General features: G+C 41.7%; 1 protein-coding gene across 1 annotated transcript in view; it reads left to right on the top strand.

Moving 5' to 3' along the window:
• CA10 (carbonic anhydrase 10) overlaps nt 1-24,333 on the top strand; it is a 579,440-nt gene that overhangs the window by 37,936 nt on the left and 517,171 nt on the right. The window lies entirely within an intron of this gene.

Genomic DNA, 24,333 nt, shown 5'->3' with positions numbered 1-24,333 from the left:
ATGATTGCCACTTTAAAAAAAAACCTGCAAAACCTTACCAAATCTCTCACTTTCTGAAACTCTCACTCTATTACATTTGGCCCTTGGAGTGCATTACCCCAAGTTGACAAAGTTGCAAAAGATCTCTACACCAGCCAAAAATGCATACAGATTTAAGTATTAGGAATACTCAGATTTAATCAAGGGAATAGTATGCTACATAGATTGGCTGGATTTAACAAAAAGTAGGCGGGGTTATTTGCTTTTACAGCAAAGAAGCTACACCTGTAACAACTTTCAAAATAGGAGCATTACATATCTCACCCACATGGGAAACACCATCTTTCCCAAAATAAGTTGAAGCACTACATAAATGAAACTGACAAGTCCTTCCTTGGCCTGCCTAAGAACAGCTGCTCTTGTATAAATAATGCTTCATCTTTGTCCCCGGAGAATGTCAGTCCTTTCTTTAACAGCTTAAAAAAAGCCTTAGTGCATTAAAAAATAGCTTATCGTTCTCTTTGGCAGAGTTCTGAAAGTTTTATGAACATATAGAAATAGTATTCATTTAAAACTTTAATGAGAAACACATATCTCTAAAAGAGCAACACATCTATGGAATATGACAGAAGGTGGAATATTGGAAACAATTCCTAGAAATAGTAGGATGAATTCCAAGTTTAACACATTACTGTATTTTATTGAACATGCATCGGATTCGCCACTGAATAAGAGCAGGAAGCATATTCTGAATAAAAGCATCAAAATGACATAAGTGTAATAAATCTCGCATCCAGCAACATGTAATGGTGCTAACGTGTGTGTAATTTAGCAGCATGATAAATTGAGTTAGATGACGCATACTGTACCTGTGCCCACGATTTATCGTTTTTCATACTTACAGTCTTTAGTCATGTATCGTTTAACAAAAATGTAGCATTTTGCATAGTTTTAAGCTATTTATAGAGGCGATTTGGGACGTGATTTTCCTACTGTGTATGTTGCTATTCTTAGCAACCTGGTGTTCCATAATATAATATATGTATTTTAAAGGGCAAGTTGCCCAGGCCCCAGGTGGGGCAGATGTAACATGTGTAGTAACATGAGAGAGTTAGATTTGGGTGGCGTGTGTAAACTTAAATCTAAACTGCAGTGTAGAAATGAAACAGCCAGTATTTAACATGAACAGAAACAATATAACCCACCCAAATCTAACTCTCTCTGCACATGTTATATCTGCTCCACCTGCAGTGCAACATGGTTTTACCCGGTTACTCATTTTTTTGTTTGCTAACAAACCTGAAGAACCCCCTATATTTATAAATCATGGGAGAATACCTACTGTATTCTTTATTTTATTTAGAAACCTTTATTTATGTAGTGTATACATATATATTCTGCACAGCTTTACAGAGAATAGTCATTCACATTAGTTCCTGTCCCAGTGCATCTTATAAGCTATGGGGGAGGTAACCAAAGCTTGGCAAGAGATAAAGTACCAACCAATCAGCTTCCGGCATTTTACAAACTGGGTTTTAAAAATGACAGGAGCTGATTGGTTGGTCCTTTATCTCTTTCCAGTTTATCTCTCTGTAAGCTTTGAAATTTTGTTAGCAAAATTCCCTATCATACATATACACACACATACACACTAGGGTTAATTTCTGTTGGGTTCCAATTGACCTATCAGTGTAATTTTGGATATCAGGGGAGTGGTTCTAGACTGCACACCCTAATTGCTTGTAATGACTGGTGCTATCTTGATGAGATTTGTAGTACTACACATAGAAAACATTGATGCAGATGCACTATGCAATCATTACTACTCAAAATTGAAATATATATCACAATTAAATATCATGTAAGAGGTTATTAGCATATATTTGGCCAAAGATATGGGCCTCCTCATCAATGTCCTGGACGCTGAGAACACCCAAACCAAACCAATACAGGGCCGTAACTAGATGTGTGCCGATGGTGCCTTGCCCACAGTGCATATGCGCTGAAGGCGCACCATCGGCAGCACCCCCCCATCCATACACGGCTGCAGCCACTGTTCTCACTATAGAGTTCAGCACTGCCGCCTGTCTCCCACCGCCCGTCAGAGCCACCGCCTCTGCAGGGACTCTGAGCGTGGCATTTACCTGCACTGCCACCTGTCTCCCGCCTCCCGGAGACGCCCGCTCTGCAGGGACTCTGAGCGTGGCATTCCCCCGCACTGCCGTCTGTCTCCCGCCGCCCGGAGCCACCGCCTCTGCAGGGACTCTGAGCGCGGCATTCCCCCGCACTGCTGTCTGTCTCCCGCCGCCCAGAGCCGCCGCCTCTGAAGGTACCAGGGGACAGCCTACCTTTTAGCGCCGACTCCCATGCATTCAGACCAATGGGTGTTCGGTCTTTGTATGAGCGCAACATGATGCCGTGGTCACGTTGCGCTTACTCACTCTCTCTACACTCCATTTCTTGTAAAGAAGAACAGTAGAGGAGCCAAGCAGCAATGCCAGGAGGAGGATGCCATTAATAGAGAGTGAAACCTGCCGTAACTAGGGGATGCTGTCTTCTGTAATGTGTAAAAAGGGGGACGCTGTCTGCCGTAATGTGTAAAAAGGAGATGCTGTCTGCCGTAATGTGTAAAAAGGGGACGCTGTCTGCCCCAATGTGTAAAAAGGGGTCGCTGTCTGCCGCAATGTGTAAAAAGGAGATGCTGTCTGCGGTAATGTGTAAAAAGGGGAACGCTGTCTGCCGTAATGTGTAAAAAGGAGATGCTGTCTGCCGTAATGTGTAAAAAGGGGTACACTGTCTGCCGTAATGTGTAAAAAGGGACGCTGTCTGCCATAATGTGTAAAAAGGGGACGCTGTCTGCCATAATGTGTAAATAAGGGGACGCTGTCTGCCATAATGTGTAAAAAGAGGACGCTGTCTGCCATAATGTGTAAAAAGGGGGACGCTGTCTGCCGTAATGTGTAAGAAAGGGGGACGCTGTCTGCCGTGATGTGTAAAAAGGGGATGCTGTCTGCCACAATGTGTATAAAGGGGGCTCTGTCTGCCATAATGTGTAAAAAGGGGACGCTGTCTGCTGTAATGTGTAAAAAGGGGACGCTGTCTGCCGTAATGTGTAAAAAGGGGCTCTACCCGGTGTAGTGGCGCTACTGTGCGGCGTAATTTGAATAATGGAGACTACTGTGCACCGTAATATGAACTGGTATTATTTTGTGGCCACACCCCTTCCCCATGAAGCCACGCCCCTATAAAAAAATTGCGTGCCGTAGGCACGCACTGCCCATTTTAGGGAAGGGGGCACCAATGCCGTTTCTTGCACACAGCGCTAAAATGTATAGTTACGGCACTGGCGGAATACATACTATACACTGGCAGGCGGGATGCGAGCTGTCAAGATCCTGACAGTGGCATCCCGCCCGCCAAAATGCCGGCCGCGGGGCGAGTGCTGAGAGTCCCCTTGCAGGCTCGCTGGACTAGCCATGGTGGACACTCACGAGTGGGAATAGCCCCTGTGCCCCGGCTGGCGGGATTCCAGTGTCGGTTATCTGACCACCGGGATCCCAACAGCTGGAAAATTGATTGCATCCTACTCAGTGTAAACAGTGTTATAGGAGTAAAAAAGTGTGTGAAAAAATACACGGATAAAAAACAAAGAAATAAAGTGATATAAAATGTGAATAAATAAGTGTCAAGTGATGATGACCAGAAGTGGCCCAGCCAGAACAGCTCAGGGGGCTCCTTGCAACAACGCTCACCCCAAAAAACTAACACTTTATAAATATAAGCAGGACTTACTTTTGATTATGGCTGATTCAATGTGCAGTCAGATGCTAGTTTCCTGCTTAAAACAGAGGGAGGTGGGGGAGGGGTGCCAATCTAGGCTGAAGCAATATCAAACTTCAAGTGTACATATACAATATACACATGTAATCTCAAATATACAGGGGGAGTGGCTCTAGACTGCACACCCTAACTACTTGTAATGAGAGTTGCTATCTTGCTGTGATTTGAAGTACTATGCATAGAAAACATGGATTTTGCAAGGAAACCAGCATACATGGAGGAAACAAGCACGGAGAATATACAGACTCCACATAGCTAGGAATTGAATCCAAAACCACAAGTAAGACTAATCCTATCCATTACACCAGGTTTGCTGCCCTTTCGTATTTGGTCTTGCACACACTAGGAATCCTGACACATAGTAAAAACAACCAATAGAAACATTAGATGATGCAGCAGAGTCCAATATTATAGAACTGTTTGAATTTACAGAATGGTATAAGGCAGTTGCGTCTGTCATGATTGTGGCATGTGCTCCCTCTCCAGTTCTTATGCTATCCCAGCAATAATGACTACTTCAGACTTTATTCCATTCCATTTTACCCTCTTCTTTTTATCCCCTCCTTTTCCTATTTCTTTTCACTCCCATCTACCTCCTCCATTATTGATTCTTTCCACACAGATGTGAACCATCTGGTGGGGCATTGAGACATTAGTAGCAGGAGTATGGTATTTACCGTAGTTAAAAGTTATGATTTGTTGTTATATACGTTTTCTTTTATTTATTTATTTATTCATTTATTTATTTTACTATATGATGGTACATTATCTTCTACATTCTTCTACAACATAATGTACTTGACCTGTTATTGTAAATACTGTCTATGTTTGGTTTATTGCTTTAATGAAAAATCTAAAAAGATCTAAAAAAAAATAGCAAAAGTAAGAAACAAAGAAAAAAAATCTGCAATGCTACCAAAGGATTCCCTACCCCTTTAGTACCCCTTTAAAATATTGCTGGGTCAACATGGGTCAGTGTGTGGTGTGAAAGGGCCATGGTCAAATTCACGGGTCACCTGACCCGGTAACTGAACCCAGGAATAACGCAGTGTTAGTCCCGGATGTAAAATACTGGGTCAGTGGCAGCGTGAACAGGCTCCCAGGTCAATGCGACCTGGGACCTCTTCACTACATAGGGATGAGGCAGTGTGGGGATGAGCTAATCTCCCAGCGCTGCCTCCGCTGACAGCTCCGCCCCCTGCCGCTATGGCAACCAGCCCGGTATATTGCCAGTCGGGAAGCCAGCAGTTAGGGTCCAATGCCGGATCCCACCCTGGAAGGACCCGTTTCCAATTCCCGGGGTGGGATCCGGCATTGGAGATGTGAAATGACTGTTATTCACCTCTCATACTTGATGAAAAAACCTGGTAATTACCTGGCAGAGCGTAAACAACTCAGGCTTAGCGGTAGTGTGAAAGCTACCAACCCGGTTTGGGAGTCCTGGGTCCGCAACCCTGCAAATTACTGGAGTTATTCCTGGGTCTGACAGGGTGGACCTGGGTTGTCTGTAGTATGAAAGTGATGGACCCGGGATTTCAGATCCGGGCCTGGCCAAACAGACCTCATTTGTTGGGAAGTCCGACAGCAGCAGCAGCAGCTACACCTCCTACAGTGACAGCTTTCGGACTCACAACCTTCCACTCTGATAGCTGCAGGTGTGTGTCTGGGGGGGAAGTGAGTTCATTTATAATGGAATGATTGGCTTGCCTGTGTGTGGCATAATAAATAGTGGGGCCCCCTATAAACACATGTATATTACGTAAGAAAAGGTTTATATGCCGTATGTGTATATATATATATATATATATATAAAACCAAGATGAACCCCGGCACTCCGGACTTACGTTTGTCCTGCTCAGGTGCCTTCCCCTCAGAGCTTTGAATCACTGCTGCATATATTCCATATGGTGGGCGGCACTCTGAGACTTTACCATCAGAATAGTGAAAAAGCCCGGCAGGGCAAACTTTATTGTGACGTTTCGGGGTTTTCTCCCCTTCCTCAGGTCTGAGGAAGGGGAGAAAACCCCGAAATGTCACATTAAAGTTTGCCCTGCGGGGCTTTTTCACTATTCTGATCGTAAAGTCTCTGAGTGCCGCCCACCCTATGGAATATATATATATATATATATATATATATATACACACACACAATATATATAAGCCACATTATATACAGTATAAGCATCACATTATTATGACCACCTCCTACATTTGACAGTAGCATATAGCCCATGAAGTACGTCACATGCCATGCACTAGCTGAGGTGTGCGTTGCTTCCATGAGTAAAAGGGGCAATATATCTGAGTTGCAAAAAGTGATGAGTATCGGCTTTCGGGCCATGTGTGGCAGTATTTCTGAAACAGCGCAGTTTGTGAACTGTTCGTGTGCTGCTGTGGTGAAGGTGTATGGTGATTGGACAAATGGCACCATTGCGAATAACCGACGTGGAAACTGCGAAGCAGCATGTGCCATTGATGTAAGAGGTGAACGTCGGCTGCAAAGGTGCTTGAGGGCCGACCGACAAGCTACAGTGGAGTAGCTCACCATCAAAATGAAACCAAATGTCACTATTATAATTATCTTTGGACTGACTGCAGCTTAAACAAGAGAACGCTAACTCTCCCAAATAAAAGGAACCAATTATACAGTAAAATTAATGAAGTGCTGTTGTTCCCCCCAAAAAATCTATATATACACATACAATTAATAAAAATAAAAATAAATAAAAACATTTATTAATGTTTCATGCACTAAAACACACAGCCGGTGTTACACATATTACAAGGATAATAATAATAATAATAATAATAATATTATCTAAAACAATTGTTCCAAATATGTACTACAGAAAGATTATATCTCATACTGTATATCAATTGGTCATTTTCATTTCCAACTTGTGACAGCCAATTACTCCTATTCCAAACAGAGGTGTTACTGATATACAAATTAGGACAGTATGTTAAGCAGGTTGTTCCTTCTATCTAAACAGCAGCATTCTATTATTTGTAGCTATTTCCAAGCTATTTGTAGCTACAGTCTATGATTAGACATAGTTGTTGTTACTTGTATCCAAACAGCAGCAAATGGTTGTTTAATGCCAAGCATTGTGAATTATACATGCAGCTGGTTAGCGTTTTTGTCAGAAACTGTTATTTACATCAAATTTGTGATCAAGTATTAATGCAATAAGCATATGATAAGTAGTACTTCACATAAAATATTACACATAGTTTGGTTATGCAGAATGTAGCGAAATTAATATATAGCATCCAATGGCATTACAGTATAGTCAGGGAACTAGTACCATCCACTTTATTCAGTATTGAAAATGGTGTTTTGGGTGCTCAATCTGTTATTCTGATGCATCATATATTATGGGTCTGTTATGGGTGTGTTAGGTAGTCCAAAGATATTTTTACCGACTCCTCTGGAGATATGAAACACAGTGATGAACCATCACACCCAATAGAGCATCTTTGTACAGAGAGCATCCCGAACAGCAGCACCTGATTCGTGCAGCAGCCATAATGCATTTCTCTGCCTACTTACAGTGGCAGCTTCATTTGAAGGATCAATGCTGAGTAAAAAAATCCTGGTTACTGTATGCTTGAAAGTAGTATAAGAAGTTACTACTTATGAAGCTACATTTACTTTAACTGTCCAGATTTCACTTGTGACCAGGACTTTGTCTCAAATTACATTCACTTTTATGTTAATTTAACTCTCCTCTTTTTACTGTGATCTTCACTTAGTTTGTTTCTTGTTTAAACTTTGTGAATCAGTACTGCTTGACCTGAGTATGACAATGGGACTCTTGAAAGTGTCTTTTTCAAAATTGAACTGTCAGTTTAAAGTAAAGTGCATCACAGAAACCCTACGGAACTCTGCCTATCTATTTCAAAAGCATTGGAAAATGTCAAACTAGGCCACTGAGCAAGCAATTTGTCAAATTTAATAGGACTAAAAAAACAGGTTCCACCTTGTTTGAAAGCTTGTGCAAGTCTCTTTAATGTGGAATTATGTCCATGTTAAATGTCATTTATAATTTAGATGCAATAATATGTTACATAACCACATTATATTTGTGCTGCATGTAGAGTATCTAACGCACTCATTAGCCGACATTATCTATACCATCATCCAACTGCTGTACATAGAGTTATTCCAACATGTACTGTAGCTTGAAATTATCTAGATTCTAGAACATTGTAAAACTCTTTACCTAGCATGTTATGTTACATTATCTGTGTGTTTGAAGTGCAGTGTGTTCAAACCATAGACTGACATTATCTATGAGCTTCACATACAGTATAAAAATGTAGCCACACTCATATTACCCACATTACCGCGAAACGGGCACAGGTGCTACTGCGAGCCACGGGGTGTGACTTAGTATGCCGAGCTGTGACGAGGTACGCCGCACATTCATTCCTATGGTCATGTACATGTATACGCACATGCACGTCATAGTCGCAGGTGCACTAGCCACACCAGCTAGCAGCGAAGTTGATCGTGTCTACATCTGTATTTATTAACATTATCGATAATATCTATGTTCTGCAAGTACAGTCTATTCAACCCATTAGCTACAATATTATTTATGTTCTGCGCATACAGGATATTCAACTCATAGGGCCGGGTTCAATTACATGCAGTAATTAACTTTGCTGGGAAAAAGGTGGTAGCCTTGTGCTTTAATTCCTTGCGCAGTTAATTACCTGCTGACACGTGTTAACCTAGAGAATCCCAGATAAATTTCCAGAGTAATAGGTTAACAGCTTCGTGGCACCTACAAAATCCTGACAGTGCTTGGAATGTTGGCACCGGCATCCCGAATGAGATCACAATATCGGTGCCGGCATCCAAACAACCAGGATCCCAAATAAGTGACTGCCGGGTCACTGGGGGGAAAGGACGTTAGGTGTAGGTTGCAGGGGGAGGGTTAGGGTTGGGCTGCGGGTAGGGGGGTTAGGGTTAGGCTGCGGGTAGGGGGTTAGGTTTAGGCTCTGGGGAGGGGGGATTAGGTTTTGGCACCCGCAGAGAGGGTTAGGCAGCGGGGGGGGGGGGGGGGTTTAGGATTAAGCTGAGGGAAGGGGGAGCTAGGTTTAGGAGGGTTAGTGTTAGAAAGCAGGATTGTAACCATAAGGATGCTGTGGTCAGTATTCTGACCGCACCCTGAACGCCCGCATTTCTGCCCCGACTCGTTTATACAACAGATTGCCTGACATTATAGGTAACATTATGCTACATATACAGTATATAAAATCCTTTATTATTATCTTCAGTATAACGTCATCTGTAGTATATTCATCTAAATATATCTATTGTCTATGCCTTAGAAGTACAGCATGTCCAATTCATAGTCTGACATACTTTATTAACTTCACATACAGTATATGCAACTGATATAATTACATTATCTGTAATGGTATTTGTATGCTGCACATACAATATTTTCACTCATAACCGTACAGTAATGTTAGATTGTCCGTCACTGAGAATCTAACATTATCTATAACATCTATTTTCTGCACATACAGTACATGATAACAGAATATGACATTATCTGTAACACACATTATACATTGTAATGGGCTGTGCTAAAGTGGCATCGGTCTTGGGTTTACAGCAGTCTGGTGATTAGGGGTATTGAGATAACATGACTTTATGCAATAGATTAGCAGTATGTTCTGGTACTGTCAAAAGCTATGTTTACTATAGATTACAACGTTTATTTGCCATGATGTAGTAAATAACAAAAGTGTGTAATTACTCATTACAGATATCTAGTGTAACTTATCTCTAAATGAGATAAGTGATGCTGGTAAATAAAGTATGCCTTAATGAGCACACTTTGGACACTAAAGACATACTAATCTCAATAAGAAATATTTAGTATTTTACTATATGATATTACTATACAATGCAATCAGCGTCACAGCATCGATCACACAGCACGGGGGAGGCTCTTAGCACTTATAAGCATACATGTTATGCTGTATGTGACATACGTGCTGGCTGGTTACCTTGGGGTTCGTCACCATTGTGTTTGTATTAAGCCGCAGTGTGGCACCCGGGGCTCAGCATTCGGCTTCACTTTTCTTCTAAGCCCACCCCCACACTCCTGTGTAGCCAGACAATAGATAGTGAATCCTAATGCTGCTGAGTGCCGGGTGCTGCAGCCGCTGCTGAATGTAACATCTGAAATAAACATGAGGTTCTTTTGATTAAAATGTGAATGCTCATCTACCATACTAAGGTGACATCATTTATTGATTCACAAGGTGCACTAAGAACCTCATGTTTATTTTAAATAAGATATACAGTATACAGTAGTAATATTAGCGTCTGTGACAACTTATTTTTATTAGCATTTCTTTAGTGTCTAAATTGTAGATCTGTATTTTTGTCCTTGGAAGCAGCAGCGATGCACATATGTGGTAATACAGCAGGAAGTGTCTGGTATGACATCCGGTCAGGATCCTGAGAGTCGGGATCCCAGCAGTCGAAATACTGATGTCGGAATCCCAAACCTGCTTGGAATTCCGGCTCTGGCATCACGATTGGGATCACCATCCTGCCACCAACATCCCGAACACTGGCATATCAGCTCCAACCTGTCTGGTACAAGTCGATGCCTTCTGCATGCATTTGTTATCCACTGCTGAATCCTGGGATACAGCATCGGATCACTCTAAGACACCATTGGCTGGCTGTGTTACCCATGGGATCACACAAGCCAGCCGCCACAGCTCCTAACAAGAGGCCAGGAAATATGTTTTCCGATGGAGAGCGCGGCCTCTGCACTCCCCCATAACAGAGACAACACGCCTCCATTTTGGAAAACAGAAGCTGCCACTGTCCCCTCCCCACCCCCAAATGGCTGCAGACTGTCAATCTTTTGATGTCTGCAGCTGCAGTGCATTCGACAATGCAGGACCCATACTGTATATGTGGGTTTGGTGCAGTGGCGGAACAAGCAAGCGGTGGGCCCAGGTGTGACAAAATGCTTTGCCCCCCCCCCCCAATCCCATCCAAGTCCACCCCATGGGCAGTGCGCGCCGTAGGCGCGCGCAAAAATACATAGTGGCGTGGCTTCGTGGGGAAGGGGTGTGTCCACAAAATAATACCAATTCATAAAACGGTGCACAGTTGTCTCCATTCTTCAAATTACGCCGCACAGTAGCACCACTACACCAGGTAGAGACCCTTTTACACCTTACAGCGAACAGATTCCCCTTTTTACACATAACGGCAGACAGCGTGCCCTCGTTACACATAACGGCAGACAGCGTGCCCTCGTTACACATAGCGGCAGACAGCGTGCACTTTTTACACATAACGGCAGACAGCATCCCCATTTTACACATTACGGCAGACAGCATACACTTTTTACACATAATGGCAGTCAGCGTGCCCTCGTTACACATAGCGGCAGACAGCGTGCACTTTTAACACATTACGGCAGACAGCGTCCCCATTTTACACATTACGGCAGACAGCATACACTTTTTACACATAACGGCAGACAGCATCCCCATTTTACACATTACGGCAGACAGCATACACTTTTTACACATAACGGCAGACGGCGTGCCCTTTTTACACATTACGGCAGGCAGATTCTACCTTTTTACAAATAGCGGCAGGCAGATTCCCCATTTTTATACATAGCAGCAGGCAGATTCCCCATTTTTACACATTGCGGCAGGCTGATTCCCCCTTTTTACACATTGCGGCAGGCAGATTCCCCATTTTTACATTGCGGCAGGCAGATTCCCCCTTTTTACACATTGCAGCAGGCAGATTCCCCATTTTTATACATAGCGGCAGGCAGATTCCCCATTTTTATACATAGCGGCAGGCAGTCCCCCCTTTTTACACATTGCGGCAGGCTGATTCCCCCTTTTTACACATTGCGGCAGGCAGTCCCAACAAATAAAAAAAGAAAGAGACAGACAGAAAGAAAGAAAGAAAGAAAGAAAGAAAGAAAGAAAGAAAGAAAGAAAGAAAGAAAGAAAGAAAGAAAGAAAGAAAGAAAGAAAGAAAGAAAAATTATACTTACCCTCTCTGTTGGCTCAGGCTCCTTGTGCAGCTTCCCGGGCAGTAGAGAAGAAGGAGGAGGGAGGTGGAGGAGGGAGCCGCAGCAGCGCTGTGTTATTGGTGGAGGCGCTGCTGCTGCTGCCCCTCTGCTTCACTATAGGCTGTTCTCAGAGACAGCCTATAGTGAAGCAGAGGAGCAGCAGCAGCAGCGCCTCCACCAGTAACAAAGCGCTGCTGCGGCTCCCTCCTTCACCTCCGTCCTCCACCTTACCCCGTACCGCTGCAGTGCGCGCCGCTCCTCTCCTCTCTCTCCGGGCGGCTGTGCGCTGCGGGCAGCGGTTGCCCGCAGCGCACAGCGGCATGTAATGAGTCAGTTTGACTCATTACATGCTTGGGCCCCTGAACAGAGGCGGGCCCCAGTGCAACGCACTGCTTGCACTGCCGGTAGTTCCGCCTCTGGTTCGGTGCACAGAGTACACCAGCTAAGTATTCATAAATTAAGGTGATAATAGGTGATAATAGAGTTGTTCTATTGAAAATCAGTTATCTCCACATTTGAATGAATATGGGCCAGATTCAGAGTTGTACATTAATATTGCTACAGCTGTGAATGTGTACGCATATATTTTACTAAAATATGCAAATGTCGCAGCCACCTGGATTTGTATAACCATGCCCACTGGCAGCCCCGAGATCCATGGTTACTGTGTACAGGATCACAGATGCAGCCCGAGGAACACCCTGAAAATGGTTATGTTATGTCTGTGTTTTTGCCCCCACTCCCCGTTACTTACTTTCTTTCTTTCTTTCTTTCTCTCTCTCTTTCTTTCTTTCTCTCTCTCTTTCTTTCTTTCTTTCTTATATACATAAAAACATATAAAACCCGGCGCTTACATAAACCACCAAAAACTGATGAATTCATATATATATATATATATATATATATATATATATATATATCTCCAGCAAATTGAATCAGAGGGCGTTCTCAATCACTTTAACTGGTTACCAACTAAAAATTTACCAAATGATTATGGCTTTACACAATTTATTAAAAGCAAAGTATTGCCCAATCTGGACAGAGGTAACCCTTTTACACAATTACAGATCACAATATATGTCAAATGTACAATAGTGTAGGGTTTCTTTTCTCTCTGTCTTCAACCCTAAATAAAAACCAAGTATTCCAAAATACCTGAGGGTGGTTTTGCAAAATTATAACCGAAACACAAAATTAATCCAAATCCAAAACCAAAACACAGCGGTCAGTGCACATCTCTAATCAGAAATGACTCTGTTTAAAAAAGACCAATATATTTTAAAACATCCTACAGTACAGTATGTAGTTAAGTAACTGTTCAATAGTACAAAGCCACCAAATAAATAAATTAGTAGCAGTAATGATAAACTGAATGTATCAAAGCCACTACATATGGCTGCAGTCACTGGGAAAGAAACCGAGTACCTATGGCACTCACATCAATTTGGCCATGCCCTCTATGCAAATATGATCTATCTATCATATGAATTGTGCCATTTTACCCTGAGGGGGTGGTGCCTAATTATGTTATTAACCCAGCTCTTCCACTGTCACCACCCCCTGCATCTCCGCTTTGGGCTTCTCCCTGAAAAGAAACCATCAAATTAGGTAAGTTCTGTAGAGTATAACATCATGTTACAATTTTTGAGAACTTAAGAAGGCCCAACTTTCCTAACAATGAAGCTTAACTCCCAAAATAGGGACATGACCGTGGCACATATATAGAATGGCCCCTGGTAGGAACTGAGAATATAGGAATGCCACATATCATTTTAATCATTAGAGTCTGCAGGTGTGTCCTTTTCACATAGCAATGGGAAGAAGATGAATTATCAGCAAAAAAAAATGCCCAATGCTAATGGAGTTGCATGAGATCTGTCAGCTCACTGAAGCCAGACATCTCCTGCTATGTGGTGTATTAAGGCAAGATGTGTGAGGACACATCTGTAACTGGGGGCTGGGAGTCATATAGCTTGCCCACCTCTGCACACAATACTGAACTGGGCCTGTTGCCCAGGCCATATCAGGGGAAACTAAATTATATTATTAGAATGATCTATCACTAGTGAGCTGAGACTGGTCCTTCCTAATGATATATTCATTGTACTAGGCCTATTGAATTATTCTTATTAGGGGCTCAGGCCTTTTGCTTGCCTACTACTTATAGTGAAGTTGTCTGGGCCTAATGCCCAGGGCCACTTTATTTCCAGGGCTAAGGCACAAGGCCTAATCGTTTACACACAGTGACCTGAGCCTAGTGCCCAGGGTCACATTAATTATGAAGTTCAGGCTTACAGCCCACCTGCTTAAAGGCTCATTGGAGTGACCTGGGCCTAGTGCCCACAGTCACCCTGATTATGAGGTTCAGGCTTAAAGCCTGCCTACGTGTTGCTAATTTTAATTGACCAGAGTATAGTGCCTATGGTTACTTTCCTCTGATGGTTAAGAACTTATAATCTACAAGGCCAAGTGTCCTTCTTTTTGTCCCATAATAAGAATTGCACCACAGGCCTAATGCCCACCTATTGCTACCCTGGCCTTAGGCCTGACTGTACCATTGGCCTTGTGCCAGATCACTGGTGATCTAGGAAAGAATTAATGTAACAGACTGGCCTCACTGAGGGCCTACCTACTCTATTGGGAGAAGCTGCAGTGGAAAGCTTTGATAGCTTTTTTGCATCCCACCACTGCAGCACTCTGTGGTCCTCAGCCACACTCTTCTGACGTTAGTCTGTCCTGGTCAGCATCACCTCCTCTTCTTCTTTGCCTGTAGCCAATGATGGGCATCTTCTTTCTTGATTGCTGCATCTTTTGTCCTCTTCTTGCCTTTACCACAACCACCAGAGCTTTTTTCTGGGTGTCTTCTTTCTCTTCCACCGCCGAACTTCTGGTTCTTCAACCCAGTGGCGTTTGATATTAGTCAATGGGGGCAGGCAGAGCTTTTACGGGACAAGCTCTGATTGGCTCACTGCGACTGCTTACTATTGGTTGACTGGTCATGGATTGCAGACAGTGCCAAATTCAAACTCCATTACTGCCTCTTCCTATTGGCTGCCAAACCAGCACCTGAGGTCAGTGGTTGTGTCAGAGTTAGCAGATGGCATAGAAGGAAGACTTTTGGGTAGGTTAGTTTTGAGCTTACAAACCAAAATAAATATATTAGCTTGATATTTGGATATCAATTCAGTTTATTGGCTGTACACAGGGACAGATGCAATCACATAGTATGTACCCAGTCTCTACTCTACTAGATGATATATAGGACTAGGCAGTTAATTTGGAAGGATATAGTTATAAAAATCATACTGTACAAAAGGGTACGCTCTCCCACCTCCTGCCCTTCTCCATGGAAATGGAGGCGTGCCGTGAGTCGGGGCCATACCATGTGCCCCCGCCCATCTCCAGGGAAAAGAGGGGGCGTGACGCAAGTCCACTCTCCCCGACTCGCGGCACACCCCCATTGGACGTGTCCACAAACCCCCTTTTACAAGCACTAAAAAAATATATATATATATATATATATATATATATATATATATATATATACACACACACACAGTGCCTCCGGAAAGTATTCACAGCGCTTCACTTTTTCTACATTATGTTAAGTTACAGCCGTATTCCACAATGGAATAAATTCATTTTTTTCCCTCAAAATTCTACACACAATACCCCATAATGGCAATGTGAGAAAAGTTTTTTTGAGATTATTGCAAATTTATTGAAAATAAAAAACTAAGAAATAACATGTACATAAGTATTTACAGCCTTTGCTCAATACTTTGTTGATGCACCTTTGACAGTAATTACAGCCTCAAGTCTTTTTGAATATGATGCCACAAGCATGGCACATCTATCTTTGGGTAGTTTCTTCCATTCCTCTTTGCAGCACCTCTCAAGTTCCATCATTTTGGATGGGAAGCGGTGCTTTGCTTGGGCCACTCAATGACAGTCACTGAGTTGTCCTGAAGCCACTCCTATGATATCTTGGCTGTGTTTAGGGTCGTTGTCCTGCTGAAAACTGAACCATCGCCCCAGTCTGAGGTCAAAAGCGTTCTGGAGCAGGTTTTAATCCAGGATGTCTCTGTACATTGCTGCATTCATCTTTACCTATATCCTGTATAGTCTCCCAGTTCCTGCCACTGAAAAACCTCCCCACATCATGATGCTGCCACCACCATGCATCACTGTAGGGATGGTATTGGCCTGGTGATAAGCGTTGCCTGAATTCCTCCAAACATGACGCCTGGCATTCACGCCAAAGAGTTCAATATTTGTGTCATCACACCAAATAATTTTGTTTTTCATGGTCTGAGTGTCCTTCAGGTGCATTTTGGAAAACTCCAGGTGGGCTGCTATGTGCTTTTTACTAAGGAGTGGCTTCCGTCTGGACACTCTACCATACAGGCCTGATTGGTGGATTGCTGCAGAGATGGTTGTCCATCTGGAAGGTTCTCCTCTCTCCACAGAGGAATGCTGTAGCTCTGACAGAGTGACCATCGGGTTCTTGGTCACCTCCCTGACTAGGGCCCTTCTCCCCCGATCAATCAGTTTAGATGGACAGCCAGCTCTAGGAAGAGTCCTGGTGGTTCCGAATTTCTTCCTTTTACGGATGATGGAGGCCACTGTGCTCATTGTGACCTTTAAAGCAGCAGATATTTTTCTGTACCCTTCCTCAAATTTGTGCCTTGAGACAATCCCGTATAGATAGATAATTCCTTTGACTTCATGCTTGGTTGGTGCTCAGACATACACTTTTAAGTGTGGGACCTTATATAGACAGGTGTGTGCCTTTCCAAATAATGTCCAATCATCTGAATTTACCACAGGTGGACTCCAATTAAGCTGTAGGAACATCTCAAGGATGATCAGTGGAAACAGGATGCACCTGAGCTCAATTTTGAGCTTCATCGCAAAGGCAGTGAATACTTATGTACATGTGATTTCTTAGTTGTTTTTTTTTTAAATTAAATTTGCAAAAATCTCAAACAAACTTTTTTCACATTGTTATTATGGGATATTGGCCCTCATTCTGAGTTTTTCACTCGCTAGCTATCTGCTTTTAGCAGCCGTGCAAACGCTAAGCCGCCGCCCTCTGGGAGTGTATCTTAGCTTAGCAGAAATGCGAACGAAAGGATCGCAGCGATGCTACAAAAAAAGATTGTGCAGTTTCTGAGCAGCTCCAGACCTACTCCTAGCTTGCGAACACTTCAGACTGTTTAGTTCCTGATTTGACGTCACGAACATGCCCTGCGTTCGGCCAGCCACGCCTGCGTTTCCCCAGGCACGCCTGCGTTTGTATTTGACACGCCTTTGTTTTTCCACACATGCCCAGAAAACGGTTAGTTGACACCCAGAAACGCCCACTTCCTGTCAATCACTCTGCAGCCAGCAGTGCGACTGAAAAGCTTCGCTAGACCTTGTGTAAAAATACATTGGCCATTGTGAAAGTACTTCGCGCGTGCGCATTGCCCGCATACGCATGCGCAGAACTGCCTTTTTTTGCCTGATCGCTGCGCTGCGAACGAAAGCAGCTAGCGAACAACTCGGAATGACCCCCATTGTGTATTGAATTTTGGGGGGAAAAATGACTTTATTCCGTCTTGGAATAAGGCTATAACATAACAAAATGTGGAAAAAGTGAAGTGCTGTGAATACTTTCCGGATGCACTGTATATAAACATTCAAGACACTCATTTTGGTAAGATATCTGTGGAGATTGTGACATTGAAGAGCCCTTCTACTAGGTATACATTGAGAAAAGGCAGCAGTAATATACTAATTTTATACGTCACACAGACTAAAATATTTTACTAAAATTACATTATTATTTGATATTGAAGGACAGAGAGCTTGAAATTTATCTTGGAATTTTGTAATCTATTGTAAATCTAGCTGCCTGCAAGTGGTAAAATAAGCAACCTGGAGAGGGGACCACTGCTGGACATATTACTTTCTAACAGATCTGATACGATATCTTGATGGGCCATCACAACATGGTAATGTTTGACTTGAGTTTCAGGAAAAACATTTTTATAAGTAAACAAGTGAAACTAGGAATTTTTGAAAGGCAGTTAACCAGAACAGAGAAGCTTGTAAGCTGGGAGTTATTACTCTTAAATACAACAGACCGCATAAGTAAAAAAAATGGTAAATAAACACTGTTGGAAGTACTCTATATAACATATGGCATTAACATTCTAGAGATAAAACAAAATATAAAAGCATGTTATAAAGGAAAACAAATAGAATATTTAAACCTTTAAAACTAAAAATACAATAAGTAAAGTAAATAAACAGCAAGACATATAAACCTTATTAAGCATTTCAAAGATAAACTTGTGAAATTAATTGCAGGAGATTTTGTAAACATAAAGTTGATCTTTTAAAAATATTTTTTTTGCTTTAGATCCATAACAGAGGAGTAAAAAGATCATGAAGTACTGCAGGTTGTATAAAAATATGCTAACAAAAGAAAATAAACCAACGCTCACCAGTAGTAGTAAGTGACAGTAACTACTGGTCATTGCTGGTTTATTTCCCTTATGTTTGTACTTTAAGTTTTTGGTAGGAAGGGTCATCCTACGCTAAACCTAGAAGCCCCTAAACAGTGCAAAGTATCCCAAGTGAGTGCAGCCTTTTGTCTACATATAAATCACTCAAATGCTACTTATTTAACTCATGAGGAGGTGCACTAACATGTAGGCAAGGTAAAGATAGATTATTCAGGCACTTGTGCTAAATAAATTAAACATTATTTGAAAATTAATTATTTTTTATATTTATGTTCTCTCTAATAACATAGCAATCCTAAGATTAGCAGAAACCATAAGTGGTACCAAACAAAACTGGAGATGGAAAATTCTAGACCTCTGATGCAGCCTTAAGTTCTGAGAACATTATTTGAAGGGATCCTCAGACGGGAGGCGATCACAAAACCACCTGATGGGATCTCGGCAGTCACAATACCGACGCTGGAATCCCGACAGACAGTGAAATTTCCACGATACCCATAGAGGGAGAATAGATCCTGTGGCAAGCGCAGCGAGCCACCATGCCCACAGCATGGCGAGCGCAGCAAGCACTCACCCTGCTGCCAGCATACTGGTGTCCGGGATCCCGCTGTCATGATCATGATAGCCGGGATCCCTGCCATCGGTAAAACATATGTATTCCCCTCAGACATATGATTTTGGAATCTACTGTATTCTAGAAAATAATTGGATATCAGTTTAAACTTGAGTTCATGACTAACCATTCATGCCTAACAAATATACAAATCAATCTTGACAGGTGAAGTGAGTAATATTGATTATCTCATTATGTTGGCACCTGACATGGGGTAGGATATATTTGTCAGCCAAGTGAACAGGTAGTTCATGAAGTTGATGTGTTCAAAGCAGGAAAAATAGGCAAGTTTAAGAATCTGAGTGACTTTGGCATGGTCCAAACAGTGATGGCTAGACAACTGGTCAGAGCATCCCAAAAAATGCAGGTCTTGTGGGTTGTTCCATTTATGCAGTGGTTAGTACCTACCAAAAGTGGCCCAAGAAAAAACCACCAGTGAATCAGTGATAAGGTCATGGGTGCCAAGGCTCATTAATGAGCATGGGGTGAGTGAAGGCTATTCCGTCCAGTCTGATCCTACAGAAGAGATACTGTAGCAAAAATTGCTAAAACAGTCAATGCTAGATATGATAAAAATGTAGATATGAAAGAAAGGATCTGAATTAAGTAAGTAAAGTTCACCATTGAGATTATGTAGTTGTGACCAATAAAATCCCATAGAATGTTAATATATACAGATTGGTGGTTCCTGTTCTTCTCAAACTGTTAAATTTGTAAGGTGTTGTTTGGCTACAGAGAAAGAGAAAATGTGTATATAGTTTACACTGTGTAATGTGGGTTAAACAGTCATCTAACACATAATATGCTCACCATTTGATGTAAGGAGTTTTGCCTTGGGTAATATTGTACTGATGCCCACTGTAGTCACAATGTGCAATGTTATCTGCTGGATTTCAAGCTGTTGAAGAACTCAGAACATATATAGAATACAATAGGAGAAAAACATTGTGTTCTCTGTTGTCAAGAATGGACCCACCAGATAAGGACTTATTGGTCCATACCCATCCTTTGACAGACGTATGCTTAGTTTGAACAATACTTTTAACCTTGATGTCCTTAGGTGTCTTTAATGTATGTTAAAGCGATACCCCCACATTTGGGTGGAGAAAATTGCATACTGAGAGAATTATGTAGAATCTGTACAGTACTCCCTAATTTATAGATACAATCTCAATAGTTGTATGCAATTCAAGTTATACTATTAAAAATCAACAACTCCGAATTGTTGGTAAAACAGGAAAATATGTGAATATGGGCATAGTTTTCTATCTCATTGTAGAAGGACAGGGGAGAATCTGAGAGTATAAATATAACATTCTAATAAAAAAACAGAACATTAAAAAAACATTAAAATTAAGGGCCTAATTTAGATCTGGTCACTGAAGTGGCAGCGTACGCAAGCTGATGCCCTGTGCTGTGTGCGCATGCGCAGCAGCCGCACTGCGCATGCGCACTCAGTGAGATTCAAAGGCATCTCACTTGTGCGATCGCCTCTGCCTGATTACCAGGTCCTTTTTTACTGTGGCTTTCTTAGATGCGTCCTTTCTTACTGTGGCTTCAGTCTTGCCAAATAGCACCTGTCAGTGCGCCAGGTCCCATGCAACTCTGCTGCTCAAAATGAGTATCTTATTTGCATAGATATAACAATCGGGAGCAACAGAGCTGTATTGCTGGTGTACACTGACCACTGGGGTGTGCAACATTTGTATGTCTGTGTGTTACTGAAGCTGTGTAAAAGGAGTCCTAGCAGCCACAACTTTTACTCGCACCAAGTTCTGTTGTGCTTCATCTGTGACTTTGTATGTGTGTAAAACTAACTCCTGTGTGGTTGAAGTCTGTTGTCTCTATCACACTCTGAGTGGCTTTTCACAGCATCTCTGATGCTGTGCCTCAGCTGTACCAGACATCTCAAAGGGATACAGTCAACATACCGGCAGTTGGGATCCCGGCATTTCGGAGACCGATGCCAGTTAATGCGGACACCTAGAATCCCAACAAACGCTGGGTATTCCCACTCGGCTGGTGCATCCATGCCACCAACTGAGTGGGAATAGAACCTGTGAGGAGCAAAGGGGACTCGCTGCCTCGCTGCTGTGATTCCAGCAGACGGATGCCACTGTTGGTATACTGACAGCTGGCATTCTGCCTGCCGGTAAAACATACCAGACCCACCTTGAGCCATATGATGTAAAGATGCTCAAGACACATGGTATCAAGTTCAATTCTTTCTATGCAAAATAAATGTTGCTCTTCCCATTTGTTGCCCATGGGGCATATATTTGTTTATTGTTCACATAAAGGTTCTAATTCAGTGAGAATTGCAATTAATATGTTCAAATGAAAACAAAGCCAATGTTTACAAGATATAGTCTCTGTGATGGTACTAGTACCTTTCATCCCTTATTAAGTTTAACTAGGTGACCAAATTACAGAAAAATGTAAAACTTTGTAGCAGTGGGACATCATAGTGGGAGCATTTGGTATTGTAACAAATTACTCAAAACTGTAAAGGGGAGTACTCACGGAGAGATCCATGCTTAAAATCTAAGCAATCTGACTAGATTGCTTAGATTTTAAGCACAGATCACTCGTGTGTAGCCCCCTCAGCGATAGCGATGCACGGCCCCGTGCATCGCTATCACCGGTGCTAGATTGAGCCTGCATGCAGGCCAATCTAGCAGGTCATTAATTTCACCCGCTGGGTGATATGAGCGGCCCCCGTCGTCCCCCCGCATCGCTCAGCACACATCGCGCTGTGCTGAGCGGTGGGAGAGATGTGTGCAGAGCGGTTCACTCAGCACACATCTCTCCCGTGTATACCCCCCTTTAGGGACCCAGACCTTTCACAGTCAAACATAGTGGAGCAAATGCAACAATGCTAAAAGTTAAAGTGTATTTGGATGTCGAATTCAATAGACTTGTGTAAATGTTCTTGCTGTTTATTGCTTAATACTTGCTAGTATGAGATTTATAGCACTTGGTAAAACACTTTGCTTGAAAGACTTGCCTTCAAAAGAAAATTAACACTCTGAGGTGTTTAGTGTTAAATATTAAAGAGTTATTGCAATTAAGTACAAAAACATATACTGTATGTGGAGTAAGGATATCAATTCTCGGCACTGCTGAGGAGCAATAATAGTTTTAGTCTTCCACTGTAGGAAAACCATTAATATATTATATAATGTATAGCCAGTTGCAGACAATTGACAAAGGCTTTGCTAGATGCAGATCTCAATGTGCATCTAGAAGAAAGGTATTTATGATAAAAAAGGCAAAAGGGCAGCCATGGCAAGCAGTCTTGATTTCCATTGCTGATGAAGTTGTAGATTGCTACAACTAAATGCATAAGGATTTAATTTAGATTCATCAACATACAATATTGCTTCTATCAATGGTGCTGTATCATTTGCAAATTAATTAAGTCAACATAATGAAGGTGTGAGATTGAGTCACACTGGACTGCAAAATGAAACCAATTTTAGAGTGAAAATACTACAATTCTGCAAAGAATACTCTACTCACAGACTCATCTTCTGTAACAGGTCCATTATATTTCACACTCCTATGATAAGCTGGTATATTGGCTATATAGACTATTGCTGCTATTGTATCCATATTGCAATATTTGGACATACCATGGACACTTTATGCATCTCATTGTATATTGATCTGCTTGCTATGGTATATGAGTGCATTTGAAAATTTGTACATTAGGGAACCATCCTATATCTTCAGGAACTGAACTGCCTTATGTTCATACTACATAGTGATTTCTTTTAGGCATTTATAGTCATTTATGAGATTCATTCTGATCTATTACTGCACTTTAAATCATAATTTTGGTCCCACTCCTTTATTTAGAATTACTACAATTAGTTATCATGTTTGGAAGATGCATATTATTGTTTTACAGTATGTGATAAATCAGATCTGAAAATCTTTACTGTACAGTTTATTCTGTACATTTTTATGGAAATGTAGTGTTCATTTTCCTGTAGCTAGCTATTATTCCAAACATTGCAGATTGGGGGAGGGGTCCCTCTCTCTTTCACCACCTTGCCATCTCTATCCCCCATCCTTCTCTTTTCCCCATGTCTTCCTCTTTCTCTCATCTATCTCCTATTCTTTTTTTTACCATCTCTCCCCCTTTCCTTTTCACATCTCCCACCTTCTTCTTCCAATATATACCCAAATTTCTCCCTCTCTCAGTACTGTCTTTCTCTCTTTATCCCATGGGAGGAATGTGAGAATTCATCAGGTTTTTTTTAAATTGACAATCATTTCCATGGCAAAATCAACCTGGTTTTGGCAAGTAAATGAATGGCACTTTAGTTCTCTTTGCTCACTAAACCACTAAACATCACATCGTGAGGTTAAGTTGCACCTGGCAGGCCGGGACGCCGGCCTCCCAGGACACGACCTCCACCTACGACCAATCATTGATAAAGAACTGCCTCTGGGCACACTGCTTAGACTCACACTGATGGGAACCGGAAAGTCCTTTAGATAAAGACTGACTCATATCTGGAACAAAGATACTCTTTTTCTCACTAGACTTTTCTTTAGGATATTCATCACACGGCAATACCATTATTATAATTTTTTTTTCATCTTGTGTTTATTTTCCCTATACATCGGATGTTCATACAATATGCATGTAACTATTGCAAATAAGGGCATTTATGTGTAATCACAATATCATCGATTATATATGAATTATTGTACCATCTGTTACACTAAACATTGTGAATTATAAAGGTATTTACAGATCATAAAGATACATTATTTCTCACATACAAACACCAAATAGAGGGGGAGACCAGGTATCCAAAACCTGTACAATAACTCTAGCCTTAGAGTCTGGACAACTCTTCAGATACCAGCAGCCCCTTAAACAAGATACACACACTGTGCGCTCCACGCAAACCCTTTGATTCAATAATTTGAGAATATTTGGTCTATTATATAGCAAGTGAACAAAAGAATAAATTATTTATCCTTTTGTAAAAGCAACTCGAATAACCTCCAGGGCATTTATTTGATAGAGCAGTATATAGCAATGCTGGTCTAGCAGATTACACTTATGATTTATCTCTTTTATTACTTTGACTCCTTTCACCATGGCTTATTGTTGTACTATACTTTTCAGGCTCATAAAATACAATAATAAAATATCCAATAAAAATATAGTGTTAAAAAAATCTTTCCCTCTCTGTGAATTGTAAAGACAATGCCTAGGTATCTCTTTTAGGTGACATATTGAAAGACAATTTCTCTTATACTGTTATGGAAGGTAGAC

The sequence above is a fragment of the Pseudophryne corroboree genome, chromosome 3 (genome assembly GCF_028390025.1).
Source record: "Pseudophryne corroboree isolate aPseCor3 chromosome 3, aPseCor3.hap2, whole genome shotgun sequence".
NCBI classification, from domain to species: Eukaryota; Metazoa; Chordata; class Amphibia; order Anura; family Myobatrachidae; genus Pseudophryne; species Pseudophryne corroboree.
Note: the sequence above shows the minus strand (reverse complement) of the source record. Positions and strands in the feature narration are given on the sequence as shown.